The 14,755-nt window shown below is 35.7% G+C and overlaps 1 pseudogene; it reads left to right on the top strand.

Annotated features, from left to right (window-relative positions):
• Nucleotides 1-898: 898 nt before the first annotated feature.
• LOC112822978 (pre-rRNA-processing protein TSR1 homolog pseudogene) lies at nucleotides 899-3,319 on the top strand (annotated as a pseudogene).
• The last annotated feature ends 11,436 nt before the right edge of the window (nucleotides 3,320-14,755 follow it).

Raw genomic sequence — 14,755 nt, 5'->3', positions numbered from 1 at the left:
TCAAACACAAGAAGTGTAAATAGAAGCTGACCTCATATCTCAAAATTTGAGTTTTAAGAAATCAAGGGGAATGTGGTTCAGCTAGGAGAGGAATATATTTTACACCAAAATGGTTAAAATGATTTGTATCCTCTTTGGGAAAAGATCAGCATGTTTTTTATTGTTATCAGGGATAATTGCATCATTAAAGATGAAGCATCACTTTGCCATTACCTTTACTTGGAAGTTTTGTATAGTTTAAAGTAGTGTATATATTGGCCAAGGTGACAAGAAATTGATTATGGGGACTTTAAATTATGTTGATTTAGCTTAGTTAGAACTGTCTCCCTCCAAATTCCTGTCCCTTCATAGTTCTGGGAATGAGGTTGGCCTAACCTAGAGAAATTTGCAGAAGATTCAGAAGGCACAGTGAAACAGCAGCGTGTTAATGCTTAGCAAGTAAGGTTAGGTGCTCTTGCCACATATCAGGTATGTCAAGATTGTGTTGACATGCCTTGTGGATCTGGGGAAGCAGTTAAGTTGCAGATGTTTTACCTCCTGTCAGATATCTTCTTTCAGGTTCTCCAAATCCTGGGAGTGGTTTTTGTAAAGTTTTATGGTCAAGTGCATCAGCATTTTTGCTGGTTGTCTAAATCATCAACATTGGCAGTTTTACCTCAAGGTTCCAGCCCCCTTTTGCACATTCCAATTTGCCATTACTCTTTCCTCACTTCATGTCATATCCATTTTCTTTCCAAACTGTGGACATTGTGAGACTTCAGAGACAGCAGCAGATGCATGGGTTACATACTTATGTGGACTTCATCAGTACCCATAATCCCATAAGGTTTCTTTCTGGCTTGGAATCTCTGATTAAAACAGCCTGACACAGGCTGACTGGATACACCTGAGTGGCGGCATGGTAACCCACTGTTCTGGCCCATTCAAGCAGCAGGATAAAGTTCATAAAGGCAGGTAGCATCGCAGCAGGATGGCAAAGGCTGTCTAGCACTGAAAATCCTAAGCAAGAAGGTGAGAAAAGAGCTCAACAAAGTAGACCAGCGGCATCATTCCAACCAGCTCTGAAAGCGTAAGAAGGAGGTAGTTCTAGCAGAGAAGAGATGGCTGGGCAGCAAAGATGGCCCTCCTCATCAGGTACTGGTGGTTCCCCTGCACAACAGGATTTCCCTGCCAGAGGACTTTTGCTGCTTCAGGATAAGGACACTGGAACAGTACACTTGACTGAATGGGGAAACACCACTAGCTTTATGATGTTAGGTACCTCTCCCCTTAAAACATCAGTGGTGTTTCACATCTACAAGGCCTAGGGATCTGCACACTATGTTAGACATGGCTAAAGTGACAGATACCATCCTTTTCCTCCTTGATCTTCTAGAAGGTGGGGGACAGCATTGGGGATCACTATCTTTCCTGCTCAGGGCCTTCCCACCTGTACACTAGCTGCCTGAGGGGTTTCTGGCTTCCCACTGACGAAACAAAGAGATGCCAGAAAGAAGCTAAGTAAAGCAATAGAGAAGTGCTTTCCTGAGGACAAACTTTTCCTGTAGACACTCGACAGGAGGTAAAGATGTTACTCAGGCAGCTGGCTAATCAAAAGCAAGGACATCTTGCCTTTCCAGATTGACAGGCCTACCTGATTGCACATGCTGCTGACTTTGTGCCTAGTGAAGAGATGAACTTGGTGGGCACCTTGAAAATCTCAGGCTGTGTTCGTGAGCCGGCTCTGAATGTGAATAGCTTGCTGCATATCGTTGGACAAGGTGATTTACAGGTGAAACAGATAAATGCTCCTAGGACCCTTTCCCTTTAAATCCTAGAGTGGTCAAATCCCAAAAGGACCAGCTGTGGCAACGGAGATTTGTGCTATGGATGCTGAAGCTGGTATGGAGGAAGACCTTAAGGTCCCAATGAAGGCAGACCCTGATAGACAAGAATCTTTGTAAACAGAATTTATCCCAGATCTGAAGGAAGAAGACCAAACCTGGCCCAACTGAAGAGGAGCTGAACAAGGCAAAATCACTTCTTGAAGGAAAGTTCCAAGTTGGTAAAGAAAGTTCCCAAAGGGGTATCAAATTACCATGCTGAATAGATTTGGGATGAGGATGGTGAAAGTGATGGGGAAGATGAATGTGATGGTATGGAACATGAGGATTTTATTGCAGAGGAATCTTGGGGTGAGGGTAGTGAAGAGGAGCAGGGGGAGGAATGTGAAACCGACTATAGGAGAGTTGTGATGATCTGTATGATGAGAAAATGGGTGAAAAGGCTAAGGAAAACAATGTTGGAGAAATACAAATAAAAAAGACTGGAAGAGCCACTTCCAGATGAAGTAGAGACCCCCCTGTGACATGCCTGCAAGTATTTGATTTCAAAAATACAGAGGCCTCCAGAGCTTCTGCACGTCTTCATGGGACCCTAAGAAAAACCTTCCTCAAGATTATGCTCTGATCTTTCAGTTTCAGAACTTTACTAATACTAGGAATTTCATTTTTAAAGAAACTGAGGGAAAAAACGAGGTTGAAGGAACTGAGGTTGGCTGATATGTCACACTTCATATCTGAAGTCCCTGTCTCAGGGATTGAGTGCTTCAAGCAAGGAGCACACCATTGATTGCATTTTCATTACTACCTGATGAACAGAAGATGTCAGTACTGAATATGGTGGGACCCTGGCAACACAGAGCCTGTGAAAGTTAGAAGGGCTGATCTTCCACTGTGGGTTCAGGCTCTTCTGAGCCTCACCTCTAGTCTCTCAGCACACTGCAGCAGATAAATAAATTTCAGAGATTTCCTGTCTGCTGACATGGCCTTGGTGGTAACAATATATGGCCAATCACTTTTCCTCCTGCATCTATGCTACTTTTCAAACAAAATAGCAATGGGAGGCACAGCTTTATTACCACAGGCATCAATTGTCAGTGGATCCAGATCAAACGGCCGTCAAGAGAGTTATTTTGAGTGGTCATCCTTTCAAAATTTTTACTAAGATGGCAGTGGTACATTACATGTTCTTCAACAGAGAGGATGTGTTGTGGTTTAAACCAGTGGAACTGAAAACAAAGTAGGGCCACAGGGGATACATCAAGGAGCTTTTAGGTACTCATGGCCACACGAAGTGCAGTTTTGATGGGAAGCTAAAATCTCAGGATACGAGTTTCCCCAAATGGACTTGTGATCCATATGGACCAGAACCAGTATTCTGGGTGAAAAGTGAGATTTCTTCAGCAGTGCCTGAAGTGGACTCAGATGAATGGACTTACTGGGATTCTGTCTCGTTGCTACTGGCTAGCACACTAGGGATGAGAGCCTACAGGTTGTGATTGGGCAAAGTTTGTGTTATCTACCTTAGCCTAGATAGAGATCTGCTGCCTTTTTTGCAAAAGGCTTTTCTTGGCCTTAACAAGGTACCTCAGTAAACTATGGATGTTTTTCTATTGCTACTTAGTTAAAAAAAAAATATATTAAATCTTACTGAAACATCCACTTTCCATTAGGATTTTGAAAGCTGTTTAAGAGAGGAAGATAGGAAGTTGAAGTAACCAGGAAACAAAATCTCCAAGTGTCTGCAGACACTGAATCCCATCTGTTCTGTGTAAACTAAACAGAAACAGACTGATAAGGAGCTGGCCTTTCAGCCTGCTTCACCCAAGTTAGGGAGGTTAAGTCTACATTTCCACCACCGAGCACAGTACCAATGTGTTTTACTTCTGGGGAAACTGAAAATGCTGAGACAGCACAGCAGCCCCCGCAATAGCAGTTCAAAAAACAGTGCCATCCTCTCCCACACCAGCTGGGTTGCGTACTGTTGCTATGGAAAGGAGTAAGAATTAGTGAAATGGGAGAAGGGGAAAGAGCCTAGTTGGTTGGCCTTTACAATTAAAGGAGAGATGGGGTTATATGCCTAGTCTGAATTTTCTTCTTGGCCGTAGGTTTGTGCTTGCCAATGAAGGGCAGGGCTTTTTTTTCCCATCCTTATTCTGCTTCTCCTGTTGAGAGAGCTGTCTGAATACATCTGGAGCACCTCCCACCTTACCGCTCGGGAGAAGCCTGCTTCTCCCTCTGCTCCTCCCTCCCCCTCTGCTTGTGTTCCCTCTCTCGCTGTGTTTCTCTCTGTCAAATAAATAAAATCTTTAAAACAAAACAAAACAAAGGAACAAAAGAAAAAAGAGGAAGAGAGAGAGACAAACCAAGAAACAAACACTTAACTATAGAGAACAAACCGATCATTTCCAGAGTGGAGGTGGGTGGGGGGATGGGTAAAATCGATGACGAGGATTAAAGAGTACACTTACGCTGAGCACTGAGTAATGTTTAGAATTGTTGAATCACTGTATTTTATTTACATCTGAAACAAATATAACACTGTATGTTAACTATACTGGAATTAAAATAGAAAACAATAAATATAAAAAAAGAAATATAGTTTTTATTCAACCAGTCATCACCTTAAAAGCTTACCTTTAAGAAACAAGGCAAAGGATAATAGGGGAAGAGACAAAGAAATGAAAGAAGGCGAAACCAGAGAGGGAGACAAACCATAAGAGACTCTTAATCATAGGAAGCAAACTGAGGGTTGCTGGAGGGGAGGAGGGTGGAGCAATGGGGTAACTGGGTGATGGACACTGGGGAGGGAATGTGTTGTAATGAGCACTGGGTTTTATATAAGACTGATGAATCACAGACCTCTACCCCTGAAACAAATAACACATTATATATTCATTAATTGAATTTAAATGTTTAAAAAAGCTTACCTTGATAATACTATGACCCAATTATGATTATAATAAAATTTCATAATCTTCCATGAGATTCAACATATTAACTAAATTAACTATTATAACTAAAATGAATAGATAAATTTTGAAATATCTGAAAATAGATATGTGGTCAAAATGCACATACAGATATATTCACCATATCAATATCTAAAACAGTAAAACTTTAGAAATTTTTAAATATTCATTTGCCAGTGAAATACATAAATGCAGCATATTCATCGTTCTGTTCCTAAGTAACATATTAGGGCTGTGAAATATTATAGCACATGGAATTTGAATCTATAAAATGACATGAGAAATATTTATTTTATAATTCACTTTGTAATTTTAAGTGTTCAAAGTGTCTTACATGTGCTCTATTGTGATTATACCACAATATAATAAAAGTGTAAAAAAAGCTTTTTTAAAAAATCTGGAAAGAAATCAAACTAAATTTCAAGAGTAAATATTTCCAGGGGCATACCTGGCTGGCTCAGTCGGTAGGGCATGCAACTCTTGATCTCAGTGTTGTGAGTTCAAGCCCCACACTGGGTTAGGGATTACTTAAAAAAGAAGAAGAAGAAGAAGAGTTAATATTTCCAGACTATGGGCTCATGGGGTCATGAGGGATCTGTATATTTATCTTCTTTTGACATGTTTTCCAAGTGTGTAAATTGATCACAATAATAAAATGATTATATTTGTAATATATGCTGTCTGTCCATAAAGAAAAGTCAAGCTAATAAACTCACAATTAATTTTACACTGATATTAAGAAAAATAAAGAAATCTACATACAAACCCAATAGTTATATGTGTTTGGTTTGAATATTTTCTTCCAATACAAAGGAGAAAGCAGGATTAGCTTCAGTTGAAACTTCAGTAAATCTAATGTTCTCATTTCTAAGACAATTTTATTGAAGTAATAATAGTTATTCATTCTATAATGAAAATAATGCCACTGTTTTTGGAAATGTAGCTGAATAAACATGTATAAATAATTTTAAGTGATAGAATTATATGTTTTATACTCCCAAGGGAATAAACACTCTCTTTCAAGAAATTTATGGGGCTTCTTTGCAAGAAACCTGAAGAAATTTTTAATTCAAGGAAGTAGTGTTAGAAACAGCATAAGATGCATTTGAAATCATAAAATAATTTGATGATTACAAATTGAACAAAAAATAAGATCAATTCACTTTTCATTGGGTTTGATTATATTTCTATATGACCAAGGTTTCTGACAATATTTTAACATGTCACAAAACTTTCCATTGATGAACCATGTCCTACTGAAGCTTAAGGTTCAGTAGGGATGATGGCAGAAGGCATTAATCGAAGATTTCATATATCTTTACCATGTGTGATAAATAATTACTGAAGGCAATTATGTCACACTTGCTGGTGAAATAACAAAAGGATAGTGGGAGAAGATGATTTTGTAGTGTGTATGAGAAGAGAGAGGAAGAGTGAGTGAGTAAAGCATGAGTAATGTTGTAAGCAGAAGGCAAATGCATTGTAATAGTGAGAAACTTGGGTAATTGAAGGAACTGAAAGAGAACCAATGCTAGCAGAACCCAGAGAGTAAGAAACCCAACTATGTAGGGTCATGGAAGCCAGCAGAGATATGAATCCTTATAGGCTAAGAGTACTGGAAATAGCGTGATTAAATCTGCATTTTTAAAAGACAACTTTCACTGCACTGTATCAAACAGTTTGGGAAAAGACAAGAACAGATAAAAGGTCAATTGGGAGTATGCAGACAGAAACTTGGACTTGATTGTAGACCTAGAGAAGATTGAATAGGTTCAAGGAATATTCGTGTGGTAAGATCAAATAAATCCATATAGATTTGTTTTGAGAGCTGGGAATAAAAGGGATTCTGGCACGAAACAGGGTGGATATTGCTCCTATTTATTGGAAATTAAGTTTGGGACTGATAGATTAGAAGTGGCCAGATTATGGATTCTGAGATTTTTGAGGTGAACTAACCTTTTCTTTTTAGTATAACAAGTAGGTTAATAACTGTGTATTAATGATGAATAAGAAAATATACTAGAATAAGTTTTATAGAATATTTAGAAGAATAATCCATAGAACATTTAGAAGAATAATCCATTTTCCATTGGAGGAAAAAATTTTAAAAATTATATATAATCATCCTACATTAATTTTAATAATCTCCTAATGTAATAGCTATAGAATAAAACTGCACTGCATTAATTGTGTAGTATATAGATATAATGTGTTATAAGTATATAGAATAAAATGTGCTTAATAATCTGTTTTCATGGGTTTATTCTCATACATCGTAAGTGCCCTTCATCATAAACATACAGAAATAGGAAACATTAAAAAAATTTATGGTCTCTAAATTACTAATATCTTTTATTTTATAAGGGAAACAGATGTGGTCATTAGTACAGATTATATTTTAGTTTTGGTACATACCCATTTTTTCCCACTCTAGTTGAAGAAAAATCACAACCACTTAGCCTCATTTATTATTTGTTATGAAAAGCAAGAAAATAATTGTGTTTTGATTAATAATTATCTTTCAACTGTGTACAAGTGAGGTGAAAACAGTAGGACAGAGAGGCACAGCATGTCTAATTGAGAAAACTGCATGATCTGCAATATTGTGTTATACCAGGAGATAGACTAAAATCAATTTAGCTGAAAATTGGTGGACTGACTACTCAAAAGTAAGGATGCATAAGACTAGTATCTTAGTCAATAATGTTTTTCAGAAGAGCAAAAACACAAAACAGTCATCTTTTCACTTCTGAAAAGTTCAAAAGGTGATAAAAATTGGATCTATAGATAATAAGTTGGACAATAAAGCCTGGGAATGATATCCTTGCAGACCCTGGCAACCACCATTCTACTCTTTGCTTCTACGAGTTTGACTATTTTAGATTCCATATAGATATATGAGATTATGCAGTATTTGTCTTTCTTTGCCTGCTTAATTTCACTTAGCATAATGTCCTCTTTATTCATCCATATTGTCAAAAATGGCAAAATTTCCTTATTTTTAAGTCTGAATAATAGTCTATTGTGTGTGTGTGTATATATATATATATATATAATAGTCTATTGTGTGTGTATAGATAGATTGATAACATTTTCTTCATCTGTCAATGGACATTTAAGTTGGACATTTCTTGGCTATTGTGAATAACGCTGAAATGAATATCAGAATACAGATACCTTTTTGAGATCCTGATTTCTATTTCTTTTGATATATACCCAGAAGAGGGATTCTTGGATCATATGATAGTTCTGTTTTTCATTTTTTGAGGAATCTCCATACTGTATTCCATGATAGCTGTACAAATTTACATTCCCATTGAACTTGTACAAGGATTCCCTTTTCTCTACATCCTCAACATTTGTTACCTTTTGACATTTTGAAAATACTAACAGGCATGAGATAATATCATTTTGATTTGCATTTTTCAGATGATTACTGATGTGGAGCACCTATTCATATACCGGTTGGCCATATCTCTGTCTCCTTTGGAGAAATGTCTATTCAGGTCCTTTGCCCATTTTTCATTATTTTTTTGAGGGGGGCTATTGATCTCTATGAGTTTCTTATATATTTTGGATATTAATTCCTTATCAGATGTGTGGTTTACAAATATTGTCTCCCATTACATAGGTTGTCTTTTAATTTCTTTTGATTGTTTTCTGTGTAGAAGCTCTTTAGTTTGCTGTACTCCCACTTATTTAATTTTGTTTTGTTTCCTGTGCATTTGGTGTCAACAAAAATTGAGAAGACCAATGTCAAGAAGACATTGAAAAATTGAGAAGCCCTATGTCTAATTTTTCTCTATGGTTTCAGGTCTTACATTTAAGTCTTTAATTCATTTTGAGGTGATTTGTATGTATGCTGTAAGATATGGGTCCAAATTCATTATTTTGTTTGTGGATATATGGTTTTCCCAACATCATTTATTGAAAAGACTATTCTTTCCCCATTGGGTGTTTTTGGCACCCTTGTTAAAGATCAATTGGCTGTCAATGAATATTTTTATTTCTGTACTCTCTATTCTGTTCTATTTGTCTATATTTCTGTTTTAATAACTATAGCTTTGTAGCATAATTTGAAATCAGGAAGTATGAGGCGTTCAGATTTATTCTTTCTCAAGATTGCTTTGGCACTTCAGGGACTTTTGTGGCTTCATTCAAATTTTAGAATTTTTTTTTTCTATTTCTGTATAGAATGCCTTTGGGGTTTTGATCCAGTTTGCATTGAATCTATAGATCACATTGTATGGGTAAATTGGGCATTTTAACAATATTAATTCTTCCAATCCATGAACATGGGATGTCTTTCCATTGATCTGTCTTTTTGAATTTCCTTCTTCAATGTTTTATAATTTTTAGTGTGCAAATCTATCATCTCTTTGTTTCAGGTTTTTCATAAATATTCTATTCTTTTTTGTTGCTATTGTAAATGGGATTTTCTTAATATTCTTTTCAAATAGTTCTTTGTTAGTGCATAGAAATGCCACTGATTTTGGTATGCAAATCAATGTGACATACCACATTGACAGAAATGTAAGATAAAAACTACATAATCAATTCAATAGAGGCAGACAAAGCATTTGACAAAATTCAACATCCATTCATGATAAAAAGTCCCAAAAAATATGTATAGAAAGAACCTAACTAAATGCAATAAAGTCCATATATGTAAAACCTAAAGCTAACATTATAGGCAATGTGGAAAAACTGAAAACTTTTTCTCAAGGACCCAGTACAAGGCAAGGATGCTCATTCTTACCACCTCTATTCAATATAGTGCTAAAAGCACTATTTAGAACAATTAGACAAGAAAGAGAAATAAAATGTATCCACCGTGGGGGGAAAAGAAAAGAAATTATCTGTTTGCAGATGACATGATCACATATGCAGCAAAACCTAAAGCCTCAACAACAACAAATCTACTAGAATTGACAACTTTAGTAAAGCTGCAAGATAGAAAATCAATATAAAAAATTAGTGGCATTTCCTGGGACACCTGGGTGGCTCAATCTGCTAAGCATCTGCCTTCGGCTCAGGTCATGATCCCAGGGTCCTGGAATCGAGTCCTGCATCTGGTTCCCTGCTCAGCGGGGAACCTGCCTCCCTGTCTGTCTGCTGCTTCCCCTGCTTGCGCTCCCCCTCTCTCTAATAAATAAATAAAATCTTAAAAAAAAAATTAATAGCTTTTCTTGTCTATACTTTTAAATGCTGAAGTGATTCAGTCCTCAGAACTCTTTTCTCCTGTATCTACACTCACTGCCTAGGAGCTTTTGTTGAGGCTTCACCTCAAACCTCATCTCCTATTAAACCTTAGAAATTAGCATCACCATTTACTAGGTTATATAATATCGTGAAGTCTACCTTGACACTTTTTCCTTCCAAGCCATATTTATTCAGCAAAACTAGGATTCTACCTTTGAAACATACCTTTCTTAATAGATTTCTTCATTTCACTCTGTTATTCCATATTTTTCGTAAATTTCTAATTGCTTATTTCCAATCTTTCAACAAATTTTCATTTCTCTCCTGCCCTTCCATATTTAGTGCTTCTCAAAGTGTTACTCTAGGCACACCTTTATTATTACTTTGTATATTCTTCCCTGCTCTTTCATAATATCAAATAACAACTATGTTCTGATAGTCCTTGAATCTATATCTCCAAGGCAAAGACTGTCCACCTAAGATGTGTGTCCACTCTCCTCCTGAGACTGTCTTCTTGTGTATTTTATAGATAGCTAAAAATGATACAATATCTAAAATTTATTGAGTACTTATGCACCTGCACCTGGCACTAATCTAAATGCCTTACTCTATTATCTCCTGCAACAATCCAGTAACCCTATGACTTGTACCTATCAATATCCCTCCTTGACAAACAAGACACAGACAGGTTCAGTAACAGACCCAGAATCCACAGCTAGTAACTGACAGTCCTGGATAATACATGCAGCAATTAGGCCCCAGGAAGAACATGCACAAAATAGGCCCTTTTAAAATATGAACAAAAATCAATTCATCTTCTCACCCCAGCCCAGTCCACTTTTCTCCAGAATTCATTATCAGAAAGACAATCTCCATGGTTGTTTTAGCAAGGAAACCTGGCTATAGTCTCCCTATGCTCTCCCTATAGTCTTCCAATCCATACACTACCATATCACCATGTCTTGTCTATTTTAATGCCTGTTTGTTATTTAAATTTATTCATTTTTCTTCCAAAGTCAAATAACTGTCATTTTTTAAATTTTCACAGCCTTTCAACCAATCTCCCTGACATCAGAATAGACCACCTTTCCTAAACCCCGTCAAAATAATTTTAATAGAATATTCCCATGTCTCAGTTTTTAACATTTTGATGGATGTGCTCCCTAATTAAAATAAAAAAGTAACAAATGTAGCTTATTAGGTCTGCATGATCTGGTTCAATTTTAATTCTCCAGCCTCTTACTGTTGTCTCCTATCCTTTAGAAAAAGGGCATGGTTCATTTTTTTTTCTACTTGGCAAGCTTTCTGTTACCTATGCCTTTGGCTCTGCAAGTTTTTCTCTCTGCCTGAAACACTTGATCCACTTTGTCTAGTTAAAGTTTATCATATTCAAATCTCAGTTTAGAAATCGCTTTCTTCAGGGAATGTCTCCCTGCAATCATATGCAGGTAATAAGGCTCTTCTAACACCTCATAATCTCCTTTCTACTAGGTCATAATTGATAGTTTATTTTCTGTAACTCTCATTGGACTGTGATCTCAATGAGAAAAGGGCAATATCAGCTTTGTTCAAGTATACAAGTATTTTCATGCCCTAAGCGTTCCTTAAATATTGAGTGGATGAATAAATAAATGATTAAACTATATTTACTTGTTTATATGTTATTATCTTGAAAACTTCCTTAAGTGAGGGGCGCCTGGATGGCTCAGTCATTAAGCGTCTGCCTTCGGCTCAGGTCATGATCCCAGGGTCCTGGGATCGAGCCCCACATCGGGCTCCCTGCTCTGCAGGAAGCCTGCTTCTCCCTCTCCCGCTCCCCCTGCTTGTGTTCCCTCTCTCGCTGTGTCTCTCTCTGTCAAATAAATAAATAAAATCTTAAAAAAAAAACTTCTTTAAGTGATTATACACACACAAACACACACACACACACACACACACACAACTTTCCTAACTTAATTTATGTTATCTTGACATCTTATGAATTCTAATTATTGTCCTTTCCAGATGCAACTTTTCACTTCTGACATAATAGTTTAGGAATGGTGTATCCTCTTCAGTACAAATCTATACTAAAAATTATTCTGAAGTGATGTCACAATTTAGGCATTCAAATGTTACATTATAAAGTACAAGTTAAATAATCATTTAATAAATCAATGTTGCTTCTCTTGTGTACCTCCTAGGTGAGCTGTTTATGAAATCCAGCCAACTACAGGTCTACTGACTTATGTCACAACTTTCCACGCAGCCCTGTCAGTTCAATTTTTCATCTTTCTATTCTCGTCTTCCTTCATATCAGTGAATTGTCATAGGCTACTGATCTTGAATCAAATTTATCTGAAATTCAAACATAATGAAAATGGGAATTGATGAATGAAAACCAGTCACAACCATCATTTTCATTCTTAAGCAAATAAATTCTTCAATTTATGGAACATCAGCACTTATGCCTGTAGTAATGGAAGCAATAAGGCAAATGAATAGAGTAGTGAGTTTCAACTAATTAATGCCCATATTGTACTAGTTAACTATAGTAATTATTTAAATATCCAATGGTTTCAATTGTTTGTATTCAATGCCCTATTTTACCTACTGCAGATTTTAAGTAAAGTTATTGACTCATTTTCAGTGTTTATTGTGAACCTGGAATATGAGAGTCATGTCATAAAATAGGAATTGATTTCTAGGTATCAAAATCAGATTCAATAAATTAGTGTATGCTTTCTTCCTTTGGGGACATTAAAAAGTATATACATTTCTGAATGAAAAAGGTAACAAATAAAAATAAAAATTTCTCAGTCTTCTGTTGGGTATTCATGAAGGTTAATTTTGAAAAGATCTCTTAAGAATGTTATCAAAGCATGTAATTAGTAATGAAAAGAAATAGCTACAAATATTTGTAAGTGAAATGATGAGTTTCCTGATTGAATGAGCTGGTATCATGGGTGCTAGGCCAAATAGTTTATTCCAAATATAGCTAATGTTTCTTTGGATCAGATTAAGTTTATATATAGACATGATCATTATTATTGCATTCTCTGTTATTATGACAGACATTTACTGAGAATCAAAGATATACTAGGGGCGCCTGTGTGGCTCAGTCGTTAAGTGTCTGCCTTCGGCTCAGGTCATGATCCCAGAGTCCTGGGATCGAGTCCCACATCGGGCTCCCTGCTCAGCTGGAAGCCTGCTTCTCCCTCTCCAACTCCCCCTGCTTGTGTTCCTGCTCTTGCTGTCTCTCTCTGTCAAATAAATAAATAAAATCTTAAAAAAAAAAAAGATATACTAGGCATTTTGCTAAGACTTTAAACCTTAAATTCTTTATTCAGTACTCCAATTTGCATCTCTACTGGCATATTTCATTCATACCAGGTTCTAATGTTAATCTTTGCATGTCATCATTGTTTCCATTAAAAAAATACCATTACTGATGCTTTGGTAAATCAGAGACTTTGATGAACTTATGTGGAAATATAAAATATGATTTTTTTTTATTTTTGTTCCTAAATCATTGGGGACTTAAAACATAAAAATTTCAGAAAAAAATCAGATCACTGTGAAAGAGATATTTCAGCAGCTTTTTTCTTTCTTTTTTCTTTTCTTTCTTTCTAATTCTATCTCCTGTATTACCTTAGTCTAGAACTAGGAAACTATGGAAATGTACCAGTGTGTACCAACCATTATGTTAAATAAAATTTTCATTGTTTTAAGAAATGCTCACTTATCTATTGAAATTGTTAAGAAAATTCTAGTCTTTCTCTTTGCTCAAAATGACTATTAAACTTCAAATGTAAGAAATTAATATATTAAATATAGTTCATTTGTGTTACAGAAATAAGTAAAATATTTTAATGTGTCTTTCAATTGCTCATATTTATTCTTTGCAGCATTTTATTTTCCCAAATGTATGCCAGTTAATAATGTTTTCTCTTCCTAGTAGATGCTTACATTTGGATGACCTCTGAATTTTGCAGAATATTTAAAATCTTAGCAAATTGTTATAATGTTTTGAAAAGATGATAAGGTTAAAGTTATAAATATAATCCAACCAATAAATTATCAAATAAATTAATCAAGGCAATTTATTCTGATGTGGGCAAAATTTTTGCACTTTTTTTATCTCTCTATTCAAAGTGACATTGCCATAAAAACAATTCAAGATGCCCAGAAAATAAACATACTTGCTAATTTACTCTAATATTTAAAAGATGTAAGCCTTTGTATTTTCTTAAAATAAAATAACATTTCAAATTGACCTTGCTTACCAAGCTTCCTCTAATAATTTTAGCATAAATCATTCTCTATTTCTATATAAAGTACCAAGCAAGACATTACATAGATCTTTGAACTTCATCAGTATAATGTTGAGTCATTTAACATTTTAATTTGTGGCTTATTTGAAAATATGGAAAGGTGATAAAGTCAAAATGATTTTCAGTTTTTAAAACAACTTTAAAATGCATGCATTGCATTTACTGTATGAATTTGTCATCTGGTAGGTATCAAATGGTTAGGACTATCTACAATGAGTCACAAACATGTTTTTAGGTTAAAATGCTCCTTTATGTGAATATTATAATAACTGGTTTGTTGACCTGTATCACAGCTCAAACAGATTAAACATAATTGACCAGTTCTCCTCCTTTTTGTAGATTCCAACAGCAAGCAATATGTTCACTTTTATTGTGGACTCGCCTGAACCATAGAAGTTATTCTCTTGGACTCTTCATCTTCCCTTGGCTTCAGGGAGAATAGTCTGTT

This window comes from Callorhinus ursinus, unplaced genomic scaffold (genome assembly GCF_003265705.2).
Source record: "Callorhinus ursinus isolate GAN/ISIS: 27379988/994484 unplaced genomic scaffold, GSC_fseal_2.0 scaffold5, whole genome shotgun sequence".
NCBI lineage: Eukaryota > Metazoa > Chordata > Mammalia > Carnivora > Otariidae > Callorhinus > Callorhinus ursinus.
This window is presented reverse-complemented; position numbering and strand designations above follow the sequence as displayed.